This window comes from Saccostrea echinata, unplaced genomic scaffold (assembly GCF_033153115.1).
Source record: "Saccostrea echinata isolate AGI-Se365-2 ecotype Australia unplaced genomic scaffold, CSIRO_AGI_Sech_v1 ptg000009l, whole genome shotgun sequence".
In the NCBI taxonomy this organism is placed as follows: domain Eukaryota; kingdom Metazoa; phylum Mollusca; class Bivalvia; order Ostreida; family Ostreidae; genus Saccostrea; species Saccostrea echinata.
In genome coordinates this window covers 29461361-29488976 of record NW_026889758.1, presented here as the reverse complement: position 1 = coordinate 29488976, position 27616 = coordinate 29461361, and the positions used below count along the sequence as shown (strand labels likewise).

The 27616-nt window shown below is 35.3% G+C and overlaps 1 long non-coding RNA gene across 1 annotated transcript; it reads right to left on the bottom strand.

Annotated features, from left to right (window-relative positions):
* Positions 1 to 11345: 11345 nt before the first annotated feature.
* On the bottom strand, positions 11346 to 14892 carry LOC133183565 (uncharacterized). Its single transcript, XR_009720673.1, has 4 exons — positions 14822 to 14892; positions 11947 to 12351; positions 11711 to 11795; positions 11346 to 11606 (listed from the first exon to the last, which is right to left on the bottom strand). It is a non-coding gene; the product is annotated as an uncharacterized LOC133183565 (long non-coding RNA).
* Positions 14893 to 27616: the final 12724 nt, after the last annotated feature.

The following is a 27616-nucleotide window of genomic DNA, read 5'->3' as shown; positions in this document are numbered from 1 at the left end:
TAACGATATAAAGGAAAGTTCATATCTTTGTGATTGCAAGTGCAAAAAGGTCAACCAGGGCAACATGTGTCTAGGATGTACATGTATAAATATTTGCTTTTGTGATATGAAATGTAATTTAGAAGAATATTACAAAGAATTTACTCATTTTTCTGTGAAATATTTTGATGAATTCTTGATAATCTCTCTTAGTCACCATATTCTTCAAAAGTGCATCCTTTGTAAAGGAAGGGGGTAGGGTAGGGTGTAAGATAATAAACTTGCGCCAGGTTGAAATTAAACCCGATTATGTAGTATGTTTTTTTTCTGAAATTTAAGATACTTATTGACTAACTATAATATGCAATAAAAAATGAAATTTGATGATTAATTTTTTCACGGTGGAAGCAGAAGTGTGAGTCTTTGAGCAATGAATAGGCAATATTTTAACGTAATTTGGCCATGCATCTTGGGGAATGTAATTCTGTTTTTCGCTTACAATGCTTGATAATTTTAAGATTGATGTCAAATATTAATTCATACAGACAGATGTTTGAATTCATATAAGACAAATGATAATTGATAAAAATTTTATAGCCCTTTTCATATCTTCTTCTTATATCATTTTACCATGCTTTTTCAGCTCTTCGGTGGGTGATGAAGGCTATATTAAAATTATCAAATTTCTCTTAAACTAGCCCGATGACCTACCTTGAATTTTTAATATGATTTAGAACAAAGACTCAACACAAACATATATAAAATCCAGAAAATTTCAATGGTTAATTTTTTTGTTGACAACCTATCAATCTCTACCTTAATTAAGGAAGCACTAAGATAATCAGACTTGACTAAATCAGTGATACACTATGACATCATAGTAGGCGAGATGACGTCAATTTTAGAACACAAGTTTTCTAAATATTGTTATTTAGAGATATAATTTAACTCATGAAAATGAATAGAAACTTGCAAACATTAACAAAAATAAAATGTTTTTATTTTATTATGCTGTAATTCTGTCACTTGAATTAAAATCTCCGACCGATGACGTCATAACTGTTCAACAAGTTAACTTGAGAATTTATCATGTTGTGTAATGAGAATCGATTTTATCTTCTATTGAAAACAGTCAGGTATTTACGTATCCCAGTTGGCCTTGCCTTTGTCATTCGTTACAACAAAAATGCAAAAGAACAAAAGTAAGCTGGATATTTCAAAACATAATATTTATACATATCAATAGCTTGCATTCTATAGTGCTTGGAAAGTGCTGCTAGAATCGTGAGGTAAACTTGGTTTAATTGAAGAAATATCTCGGGATATATGTATATAATGCAAAACATCAGGTAAGGTTTCATGCGAATATGTGGAATAATTATTTTCCTGACTGGACAGTGTCATTCTAGCAGCACTTTTTAGGCATAAGGGATGTTTTTCAACTATATTATTTACTCAAAGAAATTATCAAACCCCGGGGTAGTGTTGTTCTGTTAACTTTTTTATTAAGGAATATTTTGCTATTAATAGCAGTCACGTGATGACGTTATGGTGGTGCACTTCTTGGCTTCAGAAACTCTGATGTCTTTATGCAATAGTTAATTAAATAATCGTTTATGTTTTATCGGCAACTTTGATAAATTATCAAACTTAATTTTCTTTAAAAAGAGAAATGATTTGTATGCTTCCTTTACATACCCGCGCAAGTAATTGTCACATAGGCAACTCATATTATACGATATAAAGTAAATTTTTTATCCAATCAAATATCGCGGTATAACCATACGAAAGCCTATTAGGATCAAACTACGATAAAAAAAAATTTAAAAGGCGTTATAACGCGAAAAAAGGCGTAATAACGCCTTTTGAAAAGGCGTTATAACGCAAAAAAGGCGTAATAACGACTCCAAAAGGCGTTATTACGCCTTTCCAAAAGTCGTTATTACGCCTTTTAAAAAGGCGTTATTACGCCTTTCTAAAAGGCGTTATTACGCCTTTCTACAAGGCGTTAAAAAGGCGTTATTACGCCTTTTAAAAGGCGTTATTACGCATTTCTAAAAGGCATTAATACGCCATTCAAAAAAGCGTTATTATGCCTTTTGAAGGGCCGTTATTATGTCTTTGACAGGCCCGTGCTTTTAAAGTGGGGAGGGGGGGGGCATAAAATTGACAAGCAAACAAAAAAAACAAGAACCCCCCCACCCCCCCCACCCCCAAAAATAAACTGCCTAAACTTGAGGGGAAGTTTTTTTTTTATAATTTTTCGGTAAAACTTTTCTTAAATGCAATGACTTGCCCGAGTTTAACCATACTGCAACAAAATGTTAAGGGACCAAGCAATCAAAAAATGATTTTTTTTCTATTTAAACTATAGCAAGACTATTCTCCCAAAAAGTGGGGTGGGGAACCCCCCCCCCCCCCCACTCGCATTCGTACTACCGGCCTGTTTGAAAAGGAGGTATATACAAAAATGGAAAGGCATTATTTTAAATAGTAAATATATGAAAGATTGAACCAAAGCCATCTTTATTTATGCAATATTTAGTTTATAGTTTTAATATTATAAATCATATTATAAATTATAGTATTTTCTATATTCCTGCACATCTCGCAGACAGTTGTTTACATTTTGCATGCATATTAAGAGAAGTCAACACTCTACTTTTGAAAATCCAGGATATAGGCAGAACCAGCTTTTGGCTTTGCTAACCACTTATTAAAAATTCATGTCAAATTTGACCTAAATAACCTAGATTTTTAAAAGGCGTAATAACGCCTTTTGGAAAGGCGTAATAACGCCTTTTAGAAAGGCGTAAGAACGCCTTTTGAAAAGGCGTAATAACGCCTTTTGGAAAGGCGTAATAACGCCTTTTGAAAAGGCGCAATAACGTCTTTTGGAAAGGCGTAATAACGCTTTTTAGAAAGGCGAAATAACGCCTTCTGAAAAGGCGTAATAACGTCTTTTGGAAAGGCGTAATAACGCCTTCTGGAAAGGTGTAATAACGCCTTTTGGAAAGGCGTAATAACGCCTTTTGAAAAGGCGTTATTTCGCCTTTTTTCGCGTTATAACGCCTTTTGGAAAGGCGTGATTACGCCTTTATTTGCGTTATAACGCCTTTTTCCGCGTTATAACGCCTTCTCAAAAGGCGTTTTTAAGCCTTTTTTCGCGTTATAACGCCTTCTAAAAAGGCGTTATAACGCCTTTTGAATTTTTTTTTTACCGTAGTTTGATCCTAATAGGCTTTCGTATAACCAGAATTAAATTGTTTTTAAATATAGTAAAATGCCTTGAAATATAATTTTCAGAATTATTTCTCATATAAATACATATATCAACAAATGTTACCCAAAGATTCTACTAAAAGTTTGGCCCCCAATTTTATCTGACGTTATAAACACTTTTACCACCCACCCCCCTTTTGTTAAAAAAAAAGCTATTGAATTATTTTCCTGCAAATACAACACCAAAAAGGCATAATAACGTGAAGTAAAAACATAGGTACCGGTAATCAGAGATTACAGAGCTCACCTCAACGAATGTTGTCTTTAAGTAAGGCAAAGTCCCACACTAAACTAATAATCTAGTAATATGCATCCCTAGATGCAACATTTATGCAATTTTGGACTGATAGGGCTTGCAGTTACTTGGGAATGGACTTATCTAAAAACTAGTCGCTAATCCAGAAAATGTATGTCAAATTCCTTACAGCTTCTTCAATCTTGGCAATGGACCTGCTCCAAAAACTTTAACCTGATCACTCAACTGGAAAATGTAGGTCAGATCCAGCATCCGAAGCAAGTCCAGTAGTGTGCATCCTTCGATGTACATGTATCATCCTTGCAAGTCTGGTCAACATAGGACTTACATTTACTTAGAAATGAGATCTGCTCCAAAAACTTTAACCTGGTAACTCATCCAGAAAATGTCGGTCAGATCCAGCAAGTTCAGTAGTGTGCATCCTTATATGTATCATCTGTGCAAGTTTGGTCAATATATAGGACTTATAGTTACTTGGAAATGAGATCTGCACCAAAAACTTTAACCTGGTCACTCATCCAGAAAATGTAGATCAGATCCAGCATCCAAAGCAAGCCTAGTAGTGCGCATCCTTAGATGTATCATCCATACAAGTTTGGTCAACATAGGACTTATAGTTATTGGAAATAAGATATCTGCTCCAAAAACTTTAACCTGCTCCAACAACTCAAACCTGCTCCAAAAACATTAACCTTGTCATTCTTCAGCTGAAATTGCAGCATCTGAAACCTTGACTGGTACAATGAAACGCACTAAAGGCATCCTCCATGCATCTCTGATTGATATAGGGTATAGAAGTACTTGAAAAGAAAACTCCTCCTAAAATGTTAACCTGGGAAGCCGACAGTGATGCTGAGAGTGTTACATAACTCCCCCAACTTCAATGAGGTGAGCCAAAATAAGGCTATTACTCCTTTAAACATAGGTAATCAAAGATTAAGAAGCTCACCTCGACGAATGTTATCTTTAAGTAAGGCAAATTTCACATCATATCCTATCTTTAAGTAAGGCTAATTTCACATCATATAATTTCTTTTTGTAGTTAGTGTACATCCCAAGATCAATATCCATGCAAGTTTGGTTTAAGTACGACTTATAGTTACTTGGAAAAAGACCTGTTCAAAAAACATTTACTACTCAAGAAAATTTTGGTCAGTTCCAACATCCAAGGTCTGGAAGTTTTCATCCTTATATGCACCATCTATGCAAGTTTAATCAAAACAGGTCATAAAGTTATATAGCTACTCCAAAAAAATTATCCTGGTCACTCATCTGGAAAATGTAGGTCAGATTCAGAATCCAAAGCAAGTCTGGAGGTGACCATCCCTAGCTACATCATCCATGCTGGTTTGGTTAAAATATAGCTAAAATTCACTCATGTGGAAAATCTAGGTGGAATCCAGCATCTAAAGAAGGTTGTTTAGCGTACATCCCAAGATGCATCATAAATGCAAGTTTGGTCAAGGTAGGGCTTATAGTTACTTGGGAATGGACCTGCTCCAAAAACTTTAACCTGGTCACTCATCTGGAATATCTAGGTCAGATCCAGCATCCGAAGCAAGTGTGGTAGTGTCCATCCCTAGATGCATCATCCATGCAAGTTTGTTCAAGGCAGAGCCAATAATTTCTTGGAAATGGACCTGTTCCAAATATTTTAACCTGGTCACTCATCTGGAAAATGTAGGTCAGATCCAGCATCCGAAGCAAGTGTGGTAGTGTCCATCCCTAGAGGCATCATTCATGCAAGTTTGGTTCAGGTAGGTCTAATAGGGCTTATAGTTACTTGGGAATGGGCTTGCTCCTAAAACTTTAACGGGGACGCCGATGCCAGGGGTATAGCATAATCTCATTTCGACTTAGGTGAGCTAAAAATGCATTATTAGGGTCTTCCGTCTCCAACGGAAGACCCTTCTATTATTCTATTGTTTCTTTTTCACTTTTATTATTATTAGGGTCTTCCGTCTTCTGCGGAAGACCCTTCTATTATTCTATTGTTGATTTTTCACTTTTCTTTTTATTATTATTATTCTTTTTTTTTTCCTTACCGATTTTGTGCAGAAGATTTCTCGGAGACCGCTCGATCGATTTGCTTCAAATTTTCAGGGTTAATGTGTTGCTATCTGAAGTTTATAACGCCATGTCAGTTTTTGAAAAATCACTTCCGGTCAGAAGTTATCGCCCTTTGATCGATTTTTAGATAGACCTTGTGTCTGCACAAAAACTCAAGAACGACAAATGCTAGAGTATTGAAACTTTCAGTGGTGATAGAGGACATGTTCTAAATGTGCACCTTGGTTTTCAAATTTTCCGGAAGTGCGAAGTATGGAGGCTCGGTAGGGGTCGAAATTTAGGACGAAATTTTTGAGTGAATTTTAGAGACATTTCTTATAATAACATTTTAAATAAAAATATTTTGTTAAAATATATTGAACAAAAAGTCTTCAAAATCACAAGACCTTTTATTTGATATCAAGAAAAAGGGGCTGACCCCTCAAATTAGGGGCTCAGAAGGGCCAAAAGTCTTTTATCTATAACTCTTTAATGATCAATATTTTGTTATAAATTACTGAAGCAAAAATGTTCATCTTAACATTCTGCAACTATATTTTATAAAATTTGGATCATATGTTACGTAATAAGGGGCCATAAGGGGCCAGAATGCTAAATCTTTGACACTTTGTATCTCGAAAAGGAGAAATATTTTGATAAGCAATATTGAACAAAAGATGTTCATAATAATGTTCTTAACAATATACACCCTTTTAATTTTTGCAAGACATCCCCATTAAGGACTTGGAGGGCTGGCCCCTAAATATTGTTATTCTACATATCTCTTAAACGAAAGGAAATTTCTGAATAGTTGCTGAACAAAAAGTCTTCAAAATCACAAGACCTTTTATTTGATATCAAGAAAAAGGGGCTGACCCCTCAAATTAGGGGCTCAGAAGGGCCAAAATACTTTCATCTATAACTCTCTAATGATCAATATTTTGTTATAAATTACTGAAGCAAAAATGTTCATCTTAACATTCTGCAACTATATATTATAAAATTTTGATCATATGTTACGTAATAAGGGGTCGCAAGGGGCCAGAATGCTAAATCTTTGAAGCTTTATATCTCGAAAAGGGGAAACATTTTGAAAAGCAATATTGAACAAAAGTTGTTTAGAATGATGATTTGAACAATGTGCATCCTTTGAATTTTTCCTAAACAGCCCCTATAAGGACTTAAAGGGACGGCCCCTAAATATTTCAAGTCTACATATCTCGAAAACGAAACGAAACTTCTGAATAGTTGTTGAACAAAAAGTCTTCAAAATTACAAGACCTTTCAAGTGATATCAAGAAAAAGGGGCTGACCCCTCAAATTAGGGGCTCAGAGGGGCCAAAAGTCTTTCATCTATAACTCCTTAACGTTAAATATTTTGATATTAAATATTGAAGCAAAAATGTTCATCTTCACAATCTGCAACTATATATCTTAAAATTTTCTTCAAATATTACGTAATTAGGGGCCATAAGGGGCCAGAATGCTTTATCTTTGAAGCTCTATATCTCGAAAAGGAGAAATATTTTGATAAGCAATATTGAACAAAAGATGTTCATAATAATGTTCTTAACAATATACACCCTTTTAATTTTTGCAAGACATCCCCATTAAGGACTTAGAGGGCTGGCCCCTAAATATTGTTATTCTACATATCTCTTAAACGAAAAGAGATTTCTGAATAGTTGTTGAACAAAAAGTCTTCAAAATAACAAGACCTTTTATTTGATATCAAGAAAAAGGGGCTGATCCCTCAAATTAGGGGCTCAGAAGGGCCAAAAGTCTTTCAACTACAACTCTTTAATGATGAATATTTTGTTATAAATTACTGAAGCAAAAATGTTTATCTTAACATTCTGCAACTATATATGATAAAATTTTGATCATATGTTACGTAATAAGGGGCGAGAATGCAAAATCTTTGACACCTCGAACGAGGGGAAATATTTTGATAAGCAATATTGAACAAAGATGCTCAGAATAATGTTTTAAACAATATGCATCCTTTTACTTTTTATAGATGAATATCTCAGTCAAGATCTTGACTAATCTTATCCAGAATCAGACGGAAGACCCACTCGTTGCTCGCAACGAGAACCATCTAGTTATTATTATTTTTTTCTGTCCAAATTTTGTGCAGACGATTTCTCAGAGATGGTTGGATGGATTCACTTGAAATTTTCAGAGATGATGTATCATGATCTAAACCTTATTCATCTTTTTTATTTTTTGAAAATTCACTTCTGGTCGGAAGTTATCGCCCTTTAATCGAATTTTTAGTGACCATTTTGTCTACACAAAAACTCAAAAACGACAAAAGCTAGAGTGCTGAAATTTTCAGTGATAATAGAGGACATGTTCTAGTTTTGCACCTCAGTTTCCAAATTTTCTGGATGTGCCTAGTATGGAAGCTCGGTAGGGGTCGAAATTTAGGTCATGAATCAGGAGTCAATTTTCGGGACATTTTTTATCATATCTTCAAAACTATAAATATTTTCTTAAAACATATTGAACAGAAATTGTGTAGAATTACTAGATCTTTTATACAATATAAAAGAAAAAGGGCTGACTCATCACATTAGGGGTCAAGAGGGGCCAAAAGTCTTAAATCCATAACTCTTTAACGATCAATATTTTGTTATACATTACGAAAGCAAAAATGTTTATCTGTACAATCAACAACTATATATTATGATAAAAATCTCATATGTTTCATAATTAGGGGCCATAAGAGGCCAGAATGCTAAATCTTTGACGCTTTATATCTCATAAGTGGGAAATACTTTTATAAGCAATATTGAACAAAAGATGTTCAAAATAATGTGCTAAGCAATATGCAACCTTTCAATATTTGCTAAACGTCTCCATTAAGGAGTTGAAGGGACGGCCCCTAAATATTTCTTTTGCATATATCTCAGAAACGAAAAAGAATTTCTGTATAGTTGTTGAACATAATGTGTTCAAAATCATAAGAGCTTTGATGTGATATCAAGAAAAAGGGGCTGGCCCCTCAAAATCGGGGCCGATAGGGGCTGAAAGTCTTTCATCAATAACTCTTAAACGATCAATATTTTGTAGAATATTACTGCAGCAAAAATGTTTATCTGAGCAAACTACAACTATATATTATGTTATTCACATCATATGTTACATAATTAGGGGTCATGAGGGGCCGAAATACTAAATTTTTTACGCTTTATGTCTCGAAAGTGGGAAATATTTTGCTAAGCAATATTGAATAAAAGATGTTCACAATAATGTTCTGAACAATATGTAACCTTTCAACTTTTGCTAAACGTCTCCATTAAGGAGTTGAAGGGCCGGCCCCTAAATATTTCTTTTGCATATATCTCGGAAACGAAAAAGAATTTCTGAATAGTTGTTGAACAAAAAGTGTTCAAAATCATAAGAGCTTTAAGGTGATATCAAGAAAAAGGGACTGGTCCCTCAAAATAAGGGCCGATAGGGGCCGAAAGTCTTTCATCAATAACTCTTAAATGATCAATATTTTGTAATACATTACTAAGGCAAAATAGATCATCTTCACACTCCTTAACTATATAACATGTTGTTGGCATCATATGTTACGTTATAAGGGGACGTTAGGGGCCGGAATTCTAAATCTTTGACGCTTTATATCTCGAAAGTGGGAAAAATTTTGATAAGCAATATTGAATAAAAGATGTTCACAATAACGTTCTGAACAATATGTTACCTTTCAATTTTTGCCAAATATTCCCATTAAGGAGTTGAAGGGCGGCCCCTATTATTTCTTTTGCATATATCCCGGAAAAGAAAAAGAATTTCTGAATAGTTGTTGAACAAAAAGTGTTCAAAATCATGAAAGCTGTAAGAAGATATCAAGAAAATAGGGCTGGTCCCTCAAAATAGGGGCCAAGACGGGCCGAAAATCTTTAATCTATTATCTTTAATTATCAATATTTTGTTATAGATTACTGAAGCAAAATTGTTCGTCTTAACAATTTATTTATATCATTATATTTGAACGAATGTCTCAGTCAAATTCTTATCACATCTTATCAAAAAACGGACGGAAGACCCACTCGTTGCTCGCAACGAGATCGCATCTAGTTACACCTTCTTTTTCCATTACTATCATTTGCAATTCTTTTCTTGCTATGATATGATTTATTGAAGCATGCACATTAAAACTATTACAGCTGTAAGATAACAAAATATAGGCAATATCATCTATAAGCAGTGGCAGTTGGCTGTAAGCAGCGAGTAGCTGACAGTAAGCAGTGAGCAGTTTGCTGTTGTATATGGAATTCCATAAAAATAGTGTGGTACTAATCCTAGCAATAACAATCCTAAGTATCAATTTCCTTTGAGATTAACATGCTAACCACTATGCTTCCTGATGAATAGCAGCATTTAGATCATGTTTGTGATATGACTCTTAACTAAATGGTCTCCGAATATTTCTCAGAAAGATACAAATGTTGTGTCATAAAAGTGTATTTTTAAGAGATAGTGGGTCTTTGCTCCATGTTTTTGTTCACAAAACAATGTATAGTTAAACACAAACTTTGAGGATAAACTTTCAAAAAAATGAAGCAAAGACCCATTCATATCGAAAAGTTGTGTAATATAGTATGAGATAATGATCCTTTTTGAACTCTTTAGTGTGTGTATGCTATTTTATAAGCAAATAATTTCAATCTTTGTGAGATTTTTTGCAAATTGTAGAAATTTTACATTAAGTAAACTATGTTAGATGAAATACCACAGAAAATTCTGAGATTTAATTTTTTACCTTCATGTTTGTTGCACTATAGGTATCTGCTTGTCATTTTTTGCCCATCTTCTTTGGCATACATTCAGTAATGTCAATATGTCATAAGATACCAAAACTTCTCCTCTGCTTTTAAGGGCTTGGAACCTTCTGCTTGAAAAAACATGAAAATATGTTAATTCAAGCAGGCAGCATTAAAAGTTTTGTGCCTTTTGTTCCTTTTATATGTATTTTTTTCTTTCAAATCTGTTTTCTTTCTTTTCTTTCTTTCTTTTTTTTTGTTTGTTTGTTTGTTTGTTTTTTTTTTGTTTATTTTGTTTTTTTTTTTTTTGTTACTATGTTTTTTTTTGTCTTTTCTTGTTTTTTTTCCTGGCTTTTTTTTGTTTGTTTTGTTTTCTTTTTTTGCACAATGAAATCAGACATTAAATTCACAAACATTCACAAATCACTATTTTACATAAACAAATCACGTACAATTTGACATTCAAAAACCACAATTTGACATTAACAGATCACAATTTAACATGTTCAAATCCCATTACTTTACATTATTAAATACAAATCATAATTTCACATCAAAATTTATAATCAATTACTTTTACTGAAGATTTAGTCAGTATATAATGCATTCAATTTCACAATAAGCTAATAATCAGAATTGACTATACAAAGTAGCTGACAGAATTTGTACATTCCAGGAATACTGATTTAATATTTAACAATCATTATATCTCCAACATATAGGATTTTTTGATTTTAGATAAAATGAAAACAGATTATTAATGACAAAGCAGCCTACAACTAGTTGCGTTTTCAACCCCTCCTCCCCAGGCCAGCCTGGCAACCGTAGCGGCCAAGGATCCACGAAGTTCCAACCAGTAATGCCCCAGGGTATCGACAAGGTCTACTTACAACTAGCTTTCAACTACTTCATCTAAACATTTTATAATATAAAATATAACAAACTACGTAAAATAACATTAGAGCAAAACAATAGATAAAGATATATTTACATTGGCACAGAGAAAAAGAATGGGGTCAGTGTGGGAGGAAACCGGAGCCCCCGGAGAAAACCCACGTGTCTGAGTGGGTGACCCCATACCTCTTACAACTCAGACACCCATTTCCAAAACAAATGTTTCAAAAAAAATTGTTTTGGATTATAACATTGTAAACTGGATGTGCTTGTGTATGCAAAATAATCTGGCTTTCTACATCTGTCATCTATCTTTGTCTTTCTCCACATGTGATCACAAGGATATGCCTCTTCAATACTTTTATTTTCTGTCAATGTTTAGAAAAAAAGGTAATTAACCAATAGGATCAATGAAGTAAAATGAAGAACAGAGTCTTACAGAATGGCATACTTGGGTGACTTATTTCCATACCTGAGGGCTCCTTGTCATTCATAATGTCAAGCACATCCACAAGACTTTATCTGAGTCTCCTACTGGGTACTGTCATCAAAGCACACTATAACATAGAAGTTAATACTTCACCATCTATCTAAGTATAAACAGAAATTAATAAAAGAATATCTAAGTTAAATATTATATAGCTCTAAGATATCTTTTTGCTGTACTTTTTCAAAAAAAGATGTTGGATCATTGATTATCTCACATACCTGATCAGTGACAGTTCTTCACAGGGATAAGTCTTGTTGTTAAGAAGGGCTTCCACCAATTCCTGTCTAACTGTGGCTGTTCATTTCCACATCTAAGAGGGTCAACATCCATCAGTCTTGCCTTTTCCAGCTAGTTTTTCCACCAATTCCTGTCTGGTGTAGAAGCTCATTTTCACATCTTAGAGGGTCAACATATCCATCAGTCTGGATACAGTCCACTAATACATTTCCCATAGGTAACAATGTTAATGTTTTCTCACACAGCTTCTCCCCTAATTTTCATTGAAGGATGGGACACCCCTCAAATGAAAGCTAATCAAATTTTCTCTAACTGGTTAAAATATCAAGATACACATGGCATTTCAGATTCGTTTTCCAGCAAATTGCACATGTTCGCAAAAACATCTGAAAATGAAAGTAAAAGTAAGGTACATGTAATTCCCAAATTCAGGGTATAATTTTGCACATATTAAACAATTAATTCTTTTTCTTTCAAAGATAACACAAAAATGATAATCATGTTTTTGAACGTGGGATATTTTTCTTCTTTCACACATATATTAGCACCTTTAGTTTATATGACTTATAATTATTTTATAGATATATATACTGCTTGCAAGTTATTGGATCAAACTATTTCGGTTTAGTGAACTACTTGCTACCCCTACCAATTCTAAAAATAACTAGTGCTAATTGTAACGGGAACCGTTACAGATGTTCCCCAAACGGCTCCCCAATCCCTTATGATGCCCCATTCCCTACAAGCTTCAATAAATTAGACAATACTTTTGTAATATAGAGGGACACTTTATTTTTAAAGGTATTTCATTGGAAAACTACTCCGATATAGTCATATGGGTATTAGCCAATCAAATTTCAGCGCATGTGCTTGCACATGTTTTCTATATTTTTCACAATAATTTTCTTATAGTGTGTCACAATACATACATTTGTGTTAAATATTAAAGAATTTCATTGAAAAATAAGAGAGATGTAACCCTTTAAGTATTAGCCAATCAGAATTCAGCATACGCACATGCATGGCCTTGCATTCAATTTTGATAGTATCATAATGTAGGAGCTCTATGTGCCTATCCATGTCGTAAATTTCATCTTGTTTTGTTGAAAACCAAGGGAGTTATGGACATTGAAAGTTTCAACCAATCAGATTGCAGCACACCTGCATGCGCGCGTTTTCAAGAAATTTCCTATATAACATGTTGTAGCACCTTATAATATATACTTATATTCTAAATTTCAAAGTATTTTGTCAAAAAACAAGGAAATTATTGAGATTTTTGTATCAGCCAATCAGAGAAGAGCGCACGTGCATGCGCGTGAGTTCACGCTAATTTGACCGTGTTATCTTGTCTAGACTACTAATATATCTTTATATTTTGAGTTTCAAAGCAATTTGTCAAGAAATATAAAAGTTACGGCTTCATGAAGTATATCAGTCATTTCACTCATTGCACGCGCGTGCACGTGCATGCATGTGCGCGCAAAATGACCTTCGTTCCGAACACCTACACAACATGCCTATTAACCCTAAAAAGGTTTCATGTCAATCGGATGAGTGGTTCTATGAGAACACTCCCGGACAAAAAAGTACCGGAGAAGAAAGTAGAAAAAAAGAATAATAATAATAATAACTAGAAACTCATTGCGAGCAATGAGAGGTCTTCCGTCCGATTTTGAAAATAAAAATGTAAATTCAAGCTGAAAAAGTGATAAAAAAAAAATCAGACACTCTGGAGATTTAATCCTGGGCGTCAGCATGAAAATCCAATGCGCTAACCATTACGCCATTTGGACTCCCGCTTCAAAGTGGAAATGACGAATATCTAGAGTTTGGATTTATCATTTTGAAAACAAATTATATATTTAGTATTTTGAAAAGAGGCTTTCTTAACCCTACAAATATTACGGGAAAATATTGAAGTAGAAAAAATCGATTTTTTAAATTCGCTCCCGGTACCGACCGGAAGTAACGACGATGCATGAAAAGGTCCCTCTCCGATCTAGACATCATGTTCTGTCATCTCTAACAAGTCTCCAGTTCATATCTTTAGCCATTCTTGAGAACACTCACAGACAAAGTTTCATTTTAAAATCAAAAAAATGTCCATAACTCGGCACTGGAACCGAATTTACCAAAAAACGGAATTTCATATAAAACTCATATAAAGATCTTTTATCTCTGAAAATCTCAAAGAAATTCATTGAATAGTTCTCGAGAATTTGCGTGCAGAAGATTTTGTCTAAAAAAAAAAGAGAATAATAAAAATTCTCTAGAGTTTGGATTTATCAATTTTAAAACAAGTTATATATTTATCATTCCTAAAAGAGTCTCTATTAACCCTACAAATATCATAGAAAAATATTGAAAAGCAGAAAAGTTGAAAAATTCGACTTTTTTAATTCGCTTCCGGTAGCGACCGGAAGTACTGATGACGAAAATCAAGGTCGATTTGCACATCTAGAAGTCATGTTCTATAATCTCTAACAAGTCTCCAGTTCATATCTTTAGTTGTTCTTTAGATATCCCGCGGAAACTATTTCATTTTAAAATCAGAAAAATGTCCATAACTTGGAACCGGAAGCGAATTTTTCCAAAATTCTTTTAAATGTAACAATGCCATTTACTGGCGCGTTATCCCTGAAAGAATGATGAAAAACCACTAAATAGTTCTCGAGATATTGCTTGGACAAAATTTGTCTAAAAAATAAGAATAATAATAATAATAAGAAACAGTAGAATCACTATAAGGTCTTCCGTGAAGACGGAAGACCTTAATAATAATAATAATAAGAAACAGAGTAAAAACAATATGTTCCCAAACTTCGTTTGGGGAACATAATTAGAGGAATATACCCAGTCTTGCCAGGTTTTTCCACCAATTAATTCCTGTCTGGCTGTGGCTGCTCATTTTCACATCTTTGAGGGTCAACATCCATCAACATTGCATTTTCAACCAATTAATTGTTTCCACCAATTTCTATTAGCCTTCTTTTTTTCACGATGTTGAAGGAAAACTTCATCCACACCATTCTTAGAAGTCTTCTCTGCAACCTGTCAGGTGCAAGTGTCTTATTTTAAACAATATATCATGCAGCTTATGATTTTCTCATTCGCATAAAAGAAAGATAAAAGCCCGGAGGGGGTCAGTGTGGGAGGAAGATGGCCGGAGTACCGAAGAGATTTAACCCATATGTGTCCGAATTGTGCGACCCCAAACCCATTTGTAATTTGGACACCCTTTACAAAAATGTTTTTTAAAATGGGTTTTGATTTTAAAAACAGAAAAACATTGTTGCTAGAATGCATTTATATCAGTGCTTTGAGATTTAAATATCAGCTTGCTTTGAGATTTGAATATCGATCAGCTTGTCCTGCTTCTCCATACATTATCTAAAGAACGTGATCCCTAAAATTTATTTGCTTTATATACAGGGGGAGAGAAGAAGATATACTGTAAATCACTTTTCATTCGCAAGAAATTTATTTTTGCATTTTTGGTGCTAATGAAAATTTTATTCAGGCATATATTAGTATTCCTAAGGATATCATATAGAACAATAACCATAATTCGTGAAAATTTTGTTTTGCTAATTAAGAGTAAATGACTTTCTCGCGAAAATTTAGTGATCTACAGTATTTCAAAGAATTTATGATTTTTCACTATGTTTATTAGAACCCCACCCCTTACTTTAGAACCCCTGACTAAAGGGCCATGAATTTCACAATTTTAATAGAGAGCTCATTGCTTATTACAATCATGCCAACAGTTTGACTGCTTGATGTTCAGGAGTAAAGAAGAAGCTAATTTTGAAGATAGCACTAATTTTGATGGTTTTAACCCTGGTGACCCCTAAGGCTCCAGAGTGCCAAGGACCATGAAGTTCATAATTTTGTTCCCCTTCAATCATAGATAATCTTGTTTGCCAAAATTAGTTGATATTGGTTTAGCAGTTCTAGAGAAGAAGCTGAAAATGTTTAAATGTTAACACATGATGGATGACGACATACAAACATATAGGAATACGTCACCTGAGTGATTCAGGTGACCTAAAAATTACAAAAAATAGTAATCAAGGTAACTTTGCCATACCTGAATGGTCCCCATTCTTGATAATGTCATCATGAAGCATTAACCAAGCCAAAATGAGATCTGCTTAATTCGATCCCTACATTGGAAGGTCTTCAAATTTTCAAACTATAAAGAAGGCGAAACATATTATGTTATATAGCATCCACTAGAACAAAACAGAAAAATGAGGAAAATTATTGACACATACCCCAAGGAAAACAAATTTGTCAACCAGTGGAGGTTGACAGTGGTTTTTCCAGGGGTGTCAATTTCAACTGTGAATACTCTCAAAAACATACACTATTTATTCTTTATATTAATTGATTGTCTTATTGATTTAGGATGTCTGCAAAAAAAAAAAAGAGAAAATTCTGAGATCGTCATCGAGTTCACGTTTAGAAATTAATCTTTCAAACTCCCCACTTTTGTTTCAATAAGAAATTTAATTAAGCCTTGAAAAAGATTAAACAATCTCTTTATTGTTTATTTGATACTTATAGAGATCAAGTCCTTCATCATCTAAAGTTTGTTTATTGAAGCATTTATGGTCTGTCGATCGTTTGATGTTTTATCAATCAAGCTACAATGGACACAATTAAGCTTTGATTGACATCAAGTTTATCTGGCTTCTTTCAAATACACAGGTGGTATCTTGAGAATTCTACGGCCAACCATACTTGCATAATTTACATGCATGTGACATTACAGTTTTGTTAACCGTTGTCAAGTGTGTTGCTTATGCTGAGGGTAACATTACGAATTGTTAAATGCCTACTCTAAACCAATCAGATTGTCGTATTTAACATGACAGTATAGTTAAAAAAAAGGTACTTCAAGCAAGAAATGAAATTTGATTAGAATTTCATAGCGTAAACAAATTATATCAGATGTATCAATTTCTGGGATCTTATATCACTTTCAGAAGTAAACAAACATCAAACATGAGGCCCAAGTGGGGAATTGAATGCAGCAAGTTGTGCATTAGGACTCACCTAGTGTTAACATAATAACACAACCTCTATATATTTTTAGAATGTCTCACACACAGGCCTTGGAAGTCAAAAGGGAGAAAATGCATAAACATTAATGCTCAATATTTGTTTTAAAAAATCCTCAATTTCCTTTACTTTGTTTAATTAAAGTTTGAGTTAATTAAGTTAATTGTTTAGACTGTATATGCACTATGTTTCTTAGCAAAAATTTAATTTGGGTGTGTCGAAGCATCAGAATATCTGGTTGAATGTACACCGGCCATTACAAAAGCTGGCTACTGCTGACTTCAAGCTCTGCACCTGGCTAAAAATTCAGTCAGTGCTAGTTTATTAAACTTGATCTTGTTAAAAAGATTGATATCAATTGTCACAAACATGTGTGCATTTATAATATGGCATACAAAAAATATCATTTATGAATATAATAAATTAAACACTACAAAATGTTATAATTATAGTGACAATTGAGATAGAGGGATAGATTGACCTGGGAGGAAGAAAGAGGTGATTATTAAAGGGGGGTGAATAAGAAGAAAGATATCTGCTAATTATAGTACATGTGCTGGCAAGAGTAATGTCCAAAAATTGCAAGATGTCTTTAACTGCATGGTTTTACAGTCTTACACAAGTAAAAGCCAATCTTTTTATTTATTTTAAAACTCATTTATTTGATTACTTTTTGTTGTACTACATTTCATTGCAGATAGTATGTTTTAATGTATCCAAGCAGTCCTTATAATGTCAAAACCTCATAACAATATTTTATTAAAGTCCTTTCTATTGAATATTGGGATTAAAAGTACAACTATCTCTTGGAAACTGTATTATCAGGCCAAGACCACCAGATTTTCTGACATCAGCATAAATTTGCATATTAAATTAGCTATCTGTTTACTTTATCAAACAACCAATCAACTGAATGAGTCACAATGCATTATGGGCTAATACAAATTTTAGTACAAATGCAGTGTATTGAAAATGAAAAGCAAATTTAATTGTCCCTTGGAAACTCCTTTTCCATTCTTTTTCGATAATTATGAAATAGAATGATATCTTTCATTTCTTTGCTCACGTTTACAGTTTGGTTTATCAAGCCTTATATGAACTTGTTTAAATACCAGTGTATACTATTGTTCAAAGAGACATGGATGCTATTGTGTAGAACAAGCAGTGAGTATTTTTTCACATGGTTGCAGAGAGCAAGGGAGAAAAGTCATCAATTGACTCAGCTCACAGAATGCACCTTGAAGTACTTTTAAAGAATGCTTAAAATTCGAAACCTTAAGCTTCAAATTTTCTTTGTAATACATGTAGTATTATGAACTATATTGCAATGCTATCTTAAAAATGGTACTCATCTGCAACTTAAAATGAGTTCTTTTTGATTTTCATAAGAGCATTAGTCTTAATGAAAAAATCTAGATGCTTTTTATTGACAAACAACAAGAAAAGCATATTTTTCTGTCATTGAATGCTTTTGTGTATCTACATATATCTACTCATGTATGTCACAAGTAATATCTTGTATTTAGGATATTTTTCCTAGGTCTAAATATCAATACACCAGTGTGTAATTTTTGTTTTCATTATCTTCAAAACATATTTAATGTATGCATATGTCAAAGAGTTTAGACAGTATTTGACGTAACTATTCATCATCTAATTCATCTTCAATGTGAGCATGGAACATTGTCTTTGGTATATAATCTTTCAATTTCAGCCATATAAAATGAAAAAGTTGTACAGTTTTTCCAGTGACCAAATAAATACTATGCACTATAATGACAAAAACCACATGTAGCTGTTTAATAGTAAACAATCCGTATACTGTCATGCTTTGCAACACATTCAATTGACTGGAGAATGGGTTTGATAAAAATATCGTCACGTGATGAAAAATACCTTCCATAAAAGGTAGTGTACTCGACCTGATTATAAGCTTCACAGAAATTATGATGTTCCTGAACCTTCTGGCATTCCCACTGTGGGAATCCCAAATGGAATATGAAAAATTGTTTTCTCACATATCTGACAGAAGCTACACAATTTGTCCTGTTCACACAGGTGGTTTATTTCCAACTAAATGCAAGTTACTGCGAATTCAATTTGAACCTCATTCACACGGAAAATTTAATGTGAATTAGTTTAATTCAAATTAACTGCCTATCAAATTATTTTGCATTTAGCTCCATGTGAACGCTAAGCAAAGCTAATTCGAATTAAATTCTGATGCTGTGTTCAGTAAAACTTTGTTCAGTATGTACAAGGATATAGCGGATTCATGGATATAGCAAAGATTTTTGGAATCCCCGGCGAAATTCTTAACAAATCCTAGGAAAATTTACGGTTAGCTAAGATATGTTAATTAGTCCCCTACCGGTGAAACTGGAGGGAACTATAGGTTTCCTCTGAGTCTGTCTGTCCGTCTGTCCCTCTGTCTGTCCCACTTGGTTTTCCGCACTTTTTTTTCTAAACGCTTGCAGATACTAGGCTGATTTTTGGTATGTGAGTGTATCTTGATGAGTTACAGATCAAGTTTGCATTTCGTTCCCTTTCAATGATTTTTGACGGAATAATGACCTTTTCAATTTTTCAGGGTTTTCCGCACTTTTTTTCTACATGCTTGCAGATATTGAGCTAATTTTTGGTATGTGACTTATAGATCAAGTTTGCATTTCATTCCACTTCATTGGTTTTTGATGAAATTATGGCATTTTCAATTTTTAACGGAAACCAGATTACACTTGCCGGTAGGGGACTAGTATTGCTAATGCAATACTCTCAGAATGCTTGTTTATTCTAAATTGTAGCCATTGTAATTTGGAACTTCTTATTAAGATACTAGTAATCTTGGATCATGATTATGTCACATACCTGATCAGTGTCAGTTATCTGCTGTGAAATGTCTTGAAAAGGGGGGGGGGGGTAACATCCATCAGGCATGTCTCCTCCAGTTGTTTCCACCAAGTCCTGTTGGCTGCAGCTGCTGTTTCCACATCTTGGAAAGTCAACGTCCATCAGGCATGTCTCCTCCAGTTGTTTCCACCAAGTCCTGTTGGCTGCAGCTGCTGTTTCCACATCTTGGAAAGTCAACGTCCATCAGGCATGTCTCCTCCAGTTGTTTCCACCAAGTCCTGTTGGTTCCAGCTGCTGTTTCCACATCTTGGAAGATCAACATCCATCAACCTTGCTCCTCCAGTTATTTTCACCAAGTTCTGTTGAGTGCCGCTGCTGTTTCCACATCTTGGAGATTGATTGTCTATCAGACATGCATATTCCATTTCCACCATGTCCTGCTGTCTTTTTCAATCAAAACTGAAATGTAGATATCACTGCAAAATACAACAAAGAACATTAGACACATGCTTAATACTGATACCATCAACAAATAACTAATACTGATATACATACCAATAACAAATAACTAATAATACTGACATACCAATAACAAATACCTAATACTGACATACCAATAATAAATACCTTAATTATACTGACATACCAATAACAAATAACTAAAACTCATAACAATAACAAATAACTAAAACTCATAACAATAACAAATAGCTTAAACTCATAACAACACGTCAATAACAAATACCTAATACTGATAAACGAATAACAAATAACTAGCACTCATAACAATAAAAAATAACTAAAACTCATAACAATAACAAATATCATAATCATAACAACAACAAAAAGATTATACTAATAACAATTAAAACAAAATACTTAACTTACCAAATCAACATAACAAAGAACAAACAAAACTTGAATTAACAAATATCTAACAAAAAAACATAATGTAACAAATAACTAATATAATGAACAAAACTAACAAAATAAACATTAGATAAATAATATTATCTAAAAATAAACAAATAACTTACAACTAACAACAGTAACAAAGCAAGAACTATAACAAATAACTAAGATAACAAAACAACCTAACATTAACATAATAAAAACAAAACAACATAACAAAAACCTCCATTCCAGCGTTGTTGGGATGCTGTTCCAATCCAATATGCCCAGCCGCCTCCAAGTCCTTATTCCACCATCTCCAACGATGAGGTCCCGGCAAAGAGAAAACAGAGAAGATTAGACAAATTAAAGACAACACAACACAACAAAAAACTATTACTGTACAAAAGATGTGCTGAGAGTGGGGGAGGGAAGGGAAATGTTAGTACTTAGTAGGGGGTGCCAAAATAATAATGAAACGATCATACCTCTTCTATTTCTTAATGACTAAGAAATACCTCAATTCCAGCGTTGTTGGGATGCTGTTCCAATCCAATATGCCCAGCCGCCTCCAAGTCCTTACTCCACCATCTCCAATCCAATATGCCCAACCGCCTCCAAGTCCTTATTCCACCATCTCCAACGATGAGTTCCCGGCAAAGAGAAAACAGAGAAGATTAGACAAATCAAAAACAACACAACACAACAAAAAACTATTACTGTACAAAAGATGTGCTGAGAGTGGGGGAGGGAAGGGAAATGTTAGTACTTAGTAGGGGGTGCCAAAATAATAATGAAACGATCATACCTCTTCTATTTCTTAATGACTAAGAAATACCTCAATTCCAGCGTTGTTGGGATGCTGTTCCAATCCAATATGCCCAGCCGCCTCCAAGTCCTTACTCCACCATCTCCAATCCAATATGCCCAGCCGCCTCCAAGTCCTTACTCCACCATCTCCAATCCAATATGCCCAACCGCCTCCAAGTCCTTATTCCACCATCTCCAACGATGAATTCCCGGCAAAGAGAAAACAGAGAAGATTAGACAAATCAAAAACAACACAACACAACAAAAAACTATTACTGTACAAAAGATGTGCTGAGAGTGAGGGAGGGAAGGGAAATGTTAGTACCGGTACTTAGTAGGGGGTGCCAAAATAATAATGAAACGATCATACCTCTTCTATTTCTTAATGACTAAGAAATACCTCCATTCCAGCATTGTTGGGATGCTGTTCCAATCCAATATGCCCAGCTGCCTCCAAGTCCTTCATTCCACCATCTCCAACGATGAGGTCCCGGCAAAGAGAAAACAGAGAAGATTAGACAAATCAAAAACAACACAACAAAAAACTATTACTGTACAAAAGATGTGCTGAGGGTGGGGGAGGGAAGGGAAATGTTAGTACTTAGTAGGGGTGCCAAAATAATAATGAAACGATCATACCTTATATATTTCTTAATGACTAAGAAATACCTCCATTCCAGCATTGTTGGGATGCTGGTCCAATTCAATATGCCCAGCCGCCTCCAAGTCCTTATTCCACCATCTCCAACGATGTCAGGTCCAGGCAAAGAGAAAACAGAGAAGATTAGACAATTCAAAAACAACACTATACAACAAAAAACTATTACTGTACAAAAGATGTGCTGAGAGTGGGAAGGGAAGGGAAATGTTAGTACTTAGTAGGGGGTGCCAAAATAATAATAATGGAACAATCTTACCTCTGCTATTTGTTAATGACTAAGAAATACCGCCATTCCAGCGTTGTTGGGATGCTGTTCCAATCCAATATGCCCAGTCGCCTCCAAGTCCTTATTCCACCATCTCCAACGATGAGGTCCCGGCAAAGAGAAAACAGAGAAGATTAGACAAATTAAAGACAACACAACACAACAAAAAACTATTACTGTACAAAAAATGTGCTAAGAGTGGAGGAGGGAAGGGAAATGTTAGTACTTAGTGGGGGTGCCAAAAATAATAATGAAACGATCATACCTCTTCTATTTCTTAATGACTAAGAAATACCTCCATTCCAGCGTTGTTGGGATGCTGTTCCAATCCAATATGCCCAGCCGCCTCCAAGTCCTTACTCCACCATCTCCAATCCAATATGCCCAGCCGCCTCCAAGTCCTTATTCCACCATCTCCAATGATGAGGTCCCGGCAAAGAGAAAACAGAGAATATTAGACAAATCAAAAACAACACAACAAAAAACTATTACTGTACAAAAGATGTGCTGAGGGTAGGGGAGGGAAGGGAAATGTTAGTACTTAGTAGGGGTGCCAATATAATAATGAAACAATCTTACCTCTTCTATTTCTTAATGTCTAAGAAATACCTCCATTCCAGCGTTGTTGGGATGCTGTTCCAATCCAATATGCCCAGACACCTCCAAGTCCTTATTCCACCATCTCCAACGATGAGGTCCCGGCAAAAAGAAAACAGAGAAGATTAGACAAATCAAAAACAACACAACACAACAAAAAACTATTACTGTACAAAAGATGTGCTGAGGGTGGGGGACGGAAGGGAAATGTTAGTATTTAGTAGGGGTTCCAAAATAATAATGAAACGATCATACCTCTTCTATTTCTTAATGTCTAAGAAATACCTCCATTCCAGCGTTGTTGGGATGCTGTTCCAATCCAATATGCCCAGCCGCCTCCAAGTCCTTACTCCACCATCTCCAATCCAATATGCCCAGCCGCCTCCAAGTCCTTACTCCACCATCTCCAATCCAATATGCCCAGCCGCCTCCAAGTCCTTACTCCACCATCTCCAATCCAATATGCCCAGCCGCCTCCAAGTCCTTATTCCACCATCTCCAACGATGAATTCCCGGCAAAGAGAAAACAGAGAAGATTAGACAAATCAAAAACAACACAACACAACAAAAAACTATTACTGTACAAAAGATGTGCTGAGAGTGAGGGAGGGAAGGGAAATGTTAGTACCGGTACTTAGTAGGGGGTGCCAAAATAATAATGAAACGATCATACCTCTTCTATTTCTTAATGACTAAGAAATACCTCCATTCCAGCATTGTTGGGATGCTGTTCCAATCCAATATGCCCAGCTGCCTCCAAGTCCTTCATTCCACCATCTCCAACGATGAGGTCCCGGCAAAGAGAAAACAGAGAAGATTAGACAAATCAAAAACAACACAACAAAAAACTATTACTGTACAAAAGATGTGCTGAGGGTGGGGGAGGGAAGGGAAATGTTAGTACTTAGTAGGGGTGCCAAAATAATAATGAAACGATCATACCTTATATATTTCTTAATGACTAAGAAATACCTCCATTCCAGCATTGTTGGGATGCTGGTCCAATTCAATATGCCCAGCCGCCTCCAAGTCCTTATTCCACCATCTCCAACGATGTCAGGTCCAGGCAAAGAGAAAACAGAGAAGATTAGACAATTCAAAAACAACACTATACAACAAAAAACTATTACTGTACAAAAGATGTGCTGAGAGTGGGAAGGGAAGGGAAATGTTAGTACTTAGTAGGGGGTGCCAAAATAATAATAATGGAACAATCTTACCTCTGCTATTTGTTAATGACTAAGAAATACCGCCATTCCAGCGTTGTTGGGATGCTGTTCCAATCCAATATGCCCAGTCGCCTCCAAGTCCTTATTCCACCATCTCCAACGATGAGGTCCCGGCAAAGAGAAAACAGAGAAGATTAGACAAATTAAAGACAACACAACACAACAAAAAACTATTACTGTACAAAAAATGTGCTAAGAGTGGAGGAGGGAAGGGAAATGTTAGTACTTAGTGGGGGTGCCAAAAATAATAATGAAACGATTATACCTCTTCTATTTCTTAATGACTAAGAAATACTTCCATTCCAGCGTTGTTGGGATGCTGTTCCAATCCAATATGCCCAGCCGCCTCCAAGTCCTTACTCCACCATCTCCAATCCAATATGCCCAGCCGCCTCCAAGTCCTTATTCCACCATCTCCAATGATGAGGTCCCGGCAAAGAGAAAACAGAGAATATTAGACAAATCAAAAACAACACAACAAAAAACTATTACTGTACAAAAGATGTGCTGAGGGTAGGGGAGGGAAGGGAAATGTTAGTACTTAGTAGGGGTGCCAATATAATAATGAAACAATCTTACCTCTTCTATTTCTTAATGTCTAAGAAATACCTCCATTCCAGCGTTGTTGGGATGGTGTTCCAATCCAATATGCCCAGACACCTCCAAGTCCTTATTCCACCATCTCCAACGATGAGGTCCCGGCAAAAAGAAAACAGAGAAGATTAGACAAATCAAAAACAACACAACACAACAAAAAACTATTACTGTACAAAAGATGTGCTGAGGGTGGGGGACGGAAGGGAAATGTTAGTATTTAGTAGGGGTTCCAAAATAATAATGAAACGATCATACCTCTTCTATTTCTTAATGTCTAAGAAATACCTCCATTCCAGCGTTGTTGGGATGCTGTTCCAATCCAATATGCCCAGCCGCCTCCATGTCCTTATTCCACCATCTCCAACGATGAGGTCCCGGCAAAGAGGAAACAGAGAATATTAGACAAATCAAAAACAACACAACAAAAAACTATTACTGTACAAAAGATGTGCTGAGGGTGGGGGAGGGAAGGGAAATGTTAGTACTTAGTAGGGGTGCCAAAATAATAATGAAACGATCATACCTTATATATTTCTTAATGACTAAGAAATACCTCCATTCCAGCATTGTTGGGATGCTGGTCCAATTCAATATGCCCAGCCGCCTCCAAGTCCTTATTCCACCATCTCCAACGATGTCAGGTCCAGGCAAAGAGAAAACAGAGAAGATTAGACAATTCAAAAACAACACTATACAACAAAAAACTATTACTGTACAAAAGATGTGCTGAGAGTGGGAAGGGAAGGGAAATGTTAGTACTTAGTAGGGGGTGCCAAAATAATAATAATGGAACAATCTTACCTCTGCTATTTGTTAATGACTAAGAAATACCTCCATTCCAGCGTTGTTGGGATGCTGTTCCAATCCAATATGCCCAGCCGCCTCCAAGTCCTTATTCCACCATCTCCAATGATGTCAGGTTGGCAAAGAGAAAACAGAGAAGATTAGACAAATTAAAGACAACACAACACAACAAAAAACTATTACTGTACAAAAGATGTGCTGAGAGTGGGGGAGGGAAGGGAAATGTTAGTACTTAGTAGGGGTGCCAAAATAATAATGAAACAATCTTACCTCTTCTATTTCTTAATGTCTAAGAAATACTTCCATTCCAGCGTTGTTGGGATGCTGTTCCAATCCAATATGCCCAGACACCTCCAAGTCCTTATTCCACCATCTCCAACGATGAGGTCCCGGCAAAAAGAAAACAGAGAAGATTAGACAAATCAAAAACAACACAACACAACAAAAAACTATTACTGTACTAAAGATGTGCTGAGGGTGGGGGAGGGAAGGGAAATGTTAGTATTTAGTAGGGGTTCCAAAATAATAATGAAATGATCATACCTCTTCTATTTCTTAATGTCTAAGAAATACCTCCATTCCAGCGTTGTTGGGATGCTGTTCCAATCCAATATGCCCAGTCGCCTCCATGTCCTTATTCCACCATCTCCAATGATGTCAGGTCCCGGCAAAGAGAAAACAGAGAAGATTAGACAAATCAAAAACAACACAACACAACAAAAAACTATTACTGTACAAAAGATGTGCTGAGAGTGGGGGAGGGAAGGGAAATGTTAGTACTTAGTAGGGGTGCCAAAATAATAATGAAACAATCCTACCTCTTCTATTTCTTAATGTCTAAGAAATACCTCCATTCCAGCGTTGTTGGGATGCTGTTCCAATCCAATATGCCCAGCCGCCTCCAAGTCCTTATTCCACCATCTCCAATGATGTCAGGTTGGCAAAGAGAAAACAGAGAAGATTAGACAAATTAAAGACAACACAACACAACAAAAAACTATTACTGTACAAAAGATGTGCTGAGAGTGGGGGAGGGAAGGGAAATGTTAGTACTTAGTAGGGGTGCCAAAATAATAATGAAACAATCTTACCTCTTCTATTTCTTAATGTCTAAGAAATACCTCCATTCCAGCGTTGTTGGGATGCTGTTCCAATCCAATATGCCCAGACACCTCCAAGTCCTTATTCCACCATCTCCAACGATGAGGTCCCGGCAAAAAGAAAACAGAGAAGATTAGACAAATCAAAAACAACACAACACAACAAAAAACTATTACTGTACTAAAGATGTGCTGAGGGTGGGGGAGGGAAGGGAAATGTTAGTATTTAGAAGGGGTTCCAAAATAATAATGAAATGATCATACCTCTTCTATTTCTTAATGTCTAAGAAATACCTCCATTCCAGCGTTGTTGGGATGCTGTTCCAATCCAATATGCCCAGCCGCCTCCATGTCCTTATTCCACCATCTCCAATGATGTCAGGTCCCGGCAAAGAGAAAACAGAGAAGATTAGACAAATCAAAAACAACACAACACAACAAAAAACTATTACTGTACAAAAGATGTGCTGAGAGTGGGGGAGGGAAGGGAAATGTTAGTACTTAGTAGGGGTTCCAAAATAATAATGAAATGATCTTACCTCTGCTATTTCTTAATGACTAAGAAATACCGCCACTCCAGCGTTGTTGGGATGCTGTTCCAATCAAATATGCCCAGCCGCCTCCAAGTCCTTATTCCACCATCTCCAACGATGAAGTCCAGGCAAAGAGAGAAGATATCAAATGTCAGGAAACTGCAAATAAACAATACTTCAATAGAGGCCTACTATTTGACTGTAATGTTGTAGATGATTTACTTAATTTACTTATTGAGTGGCA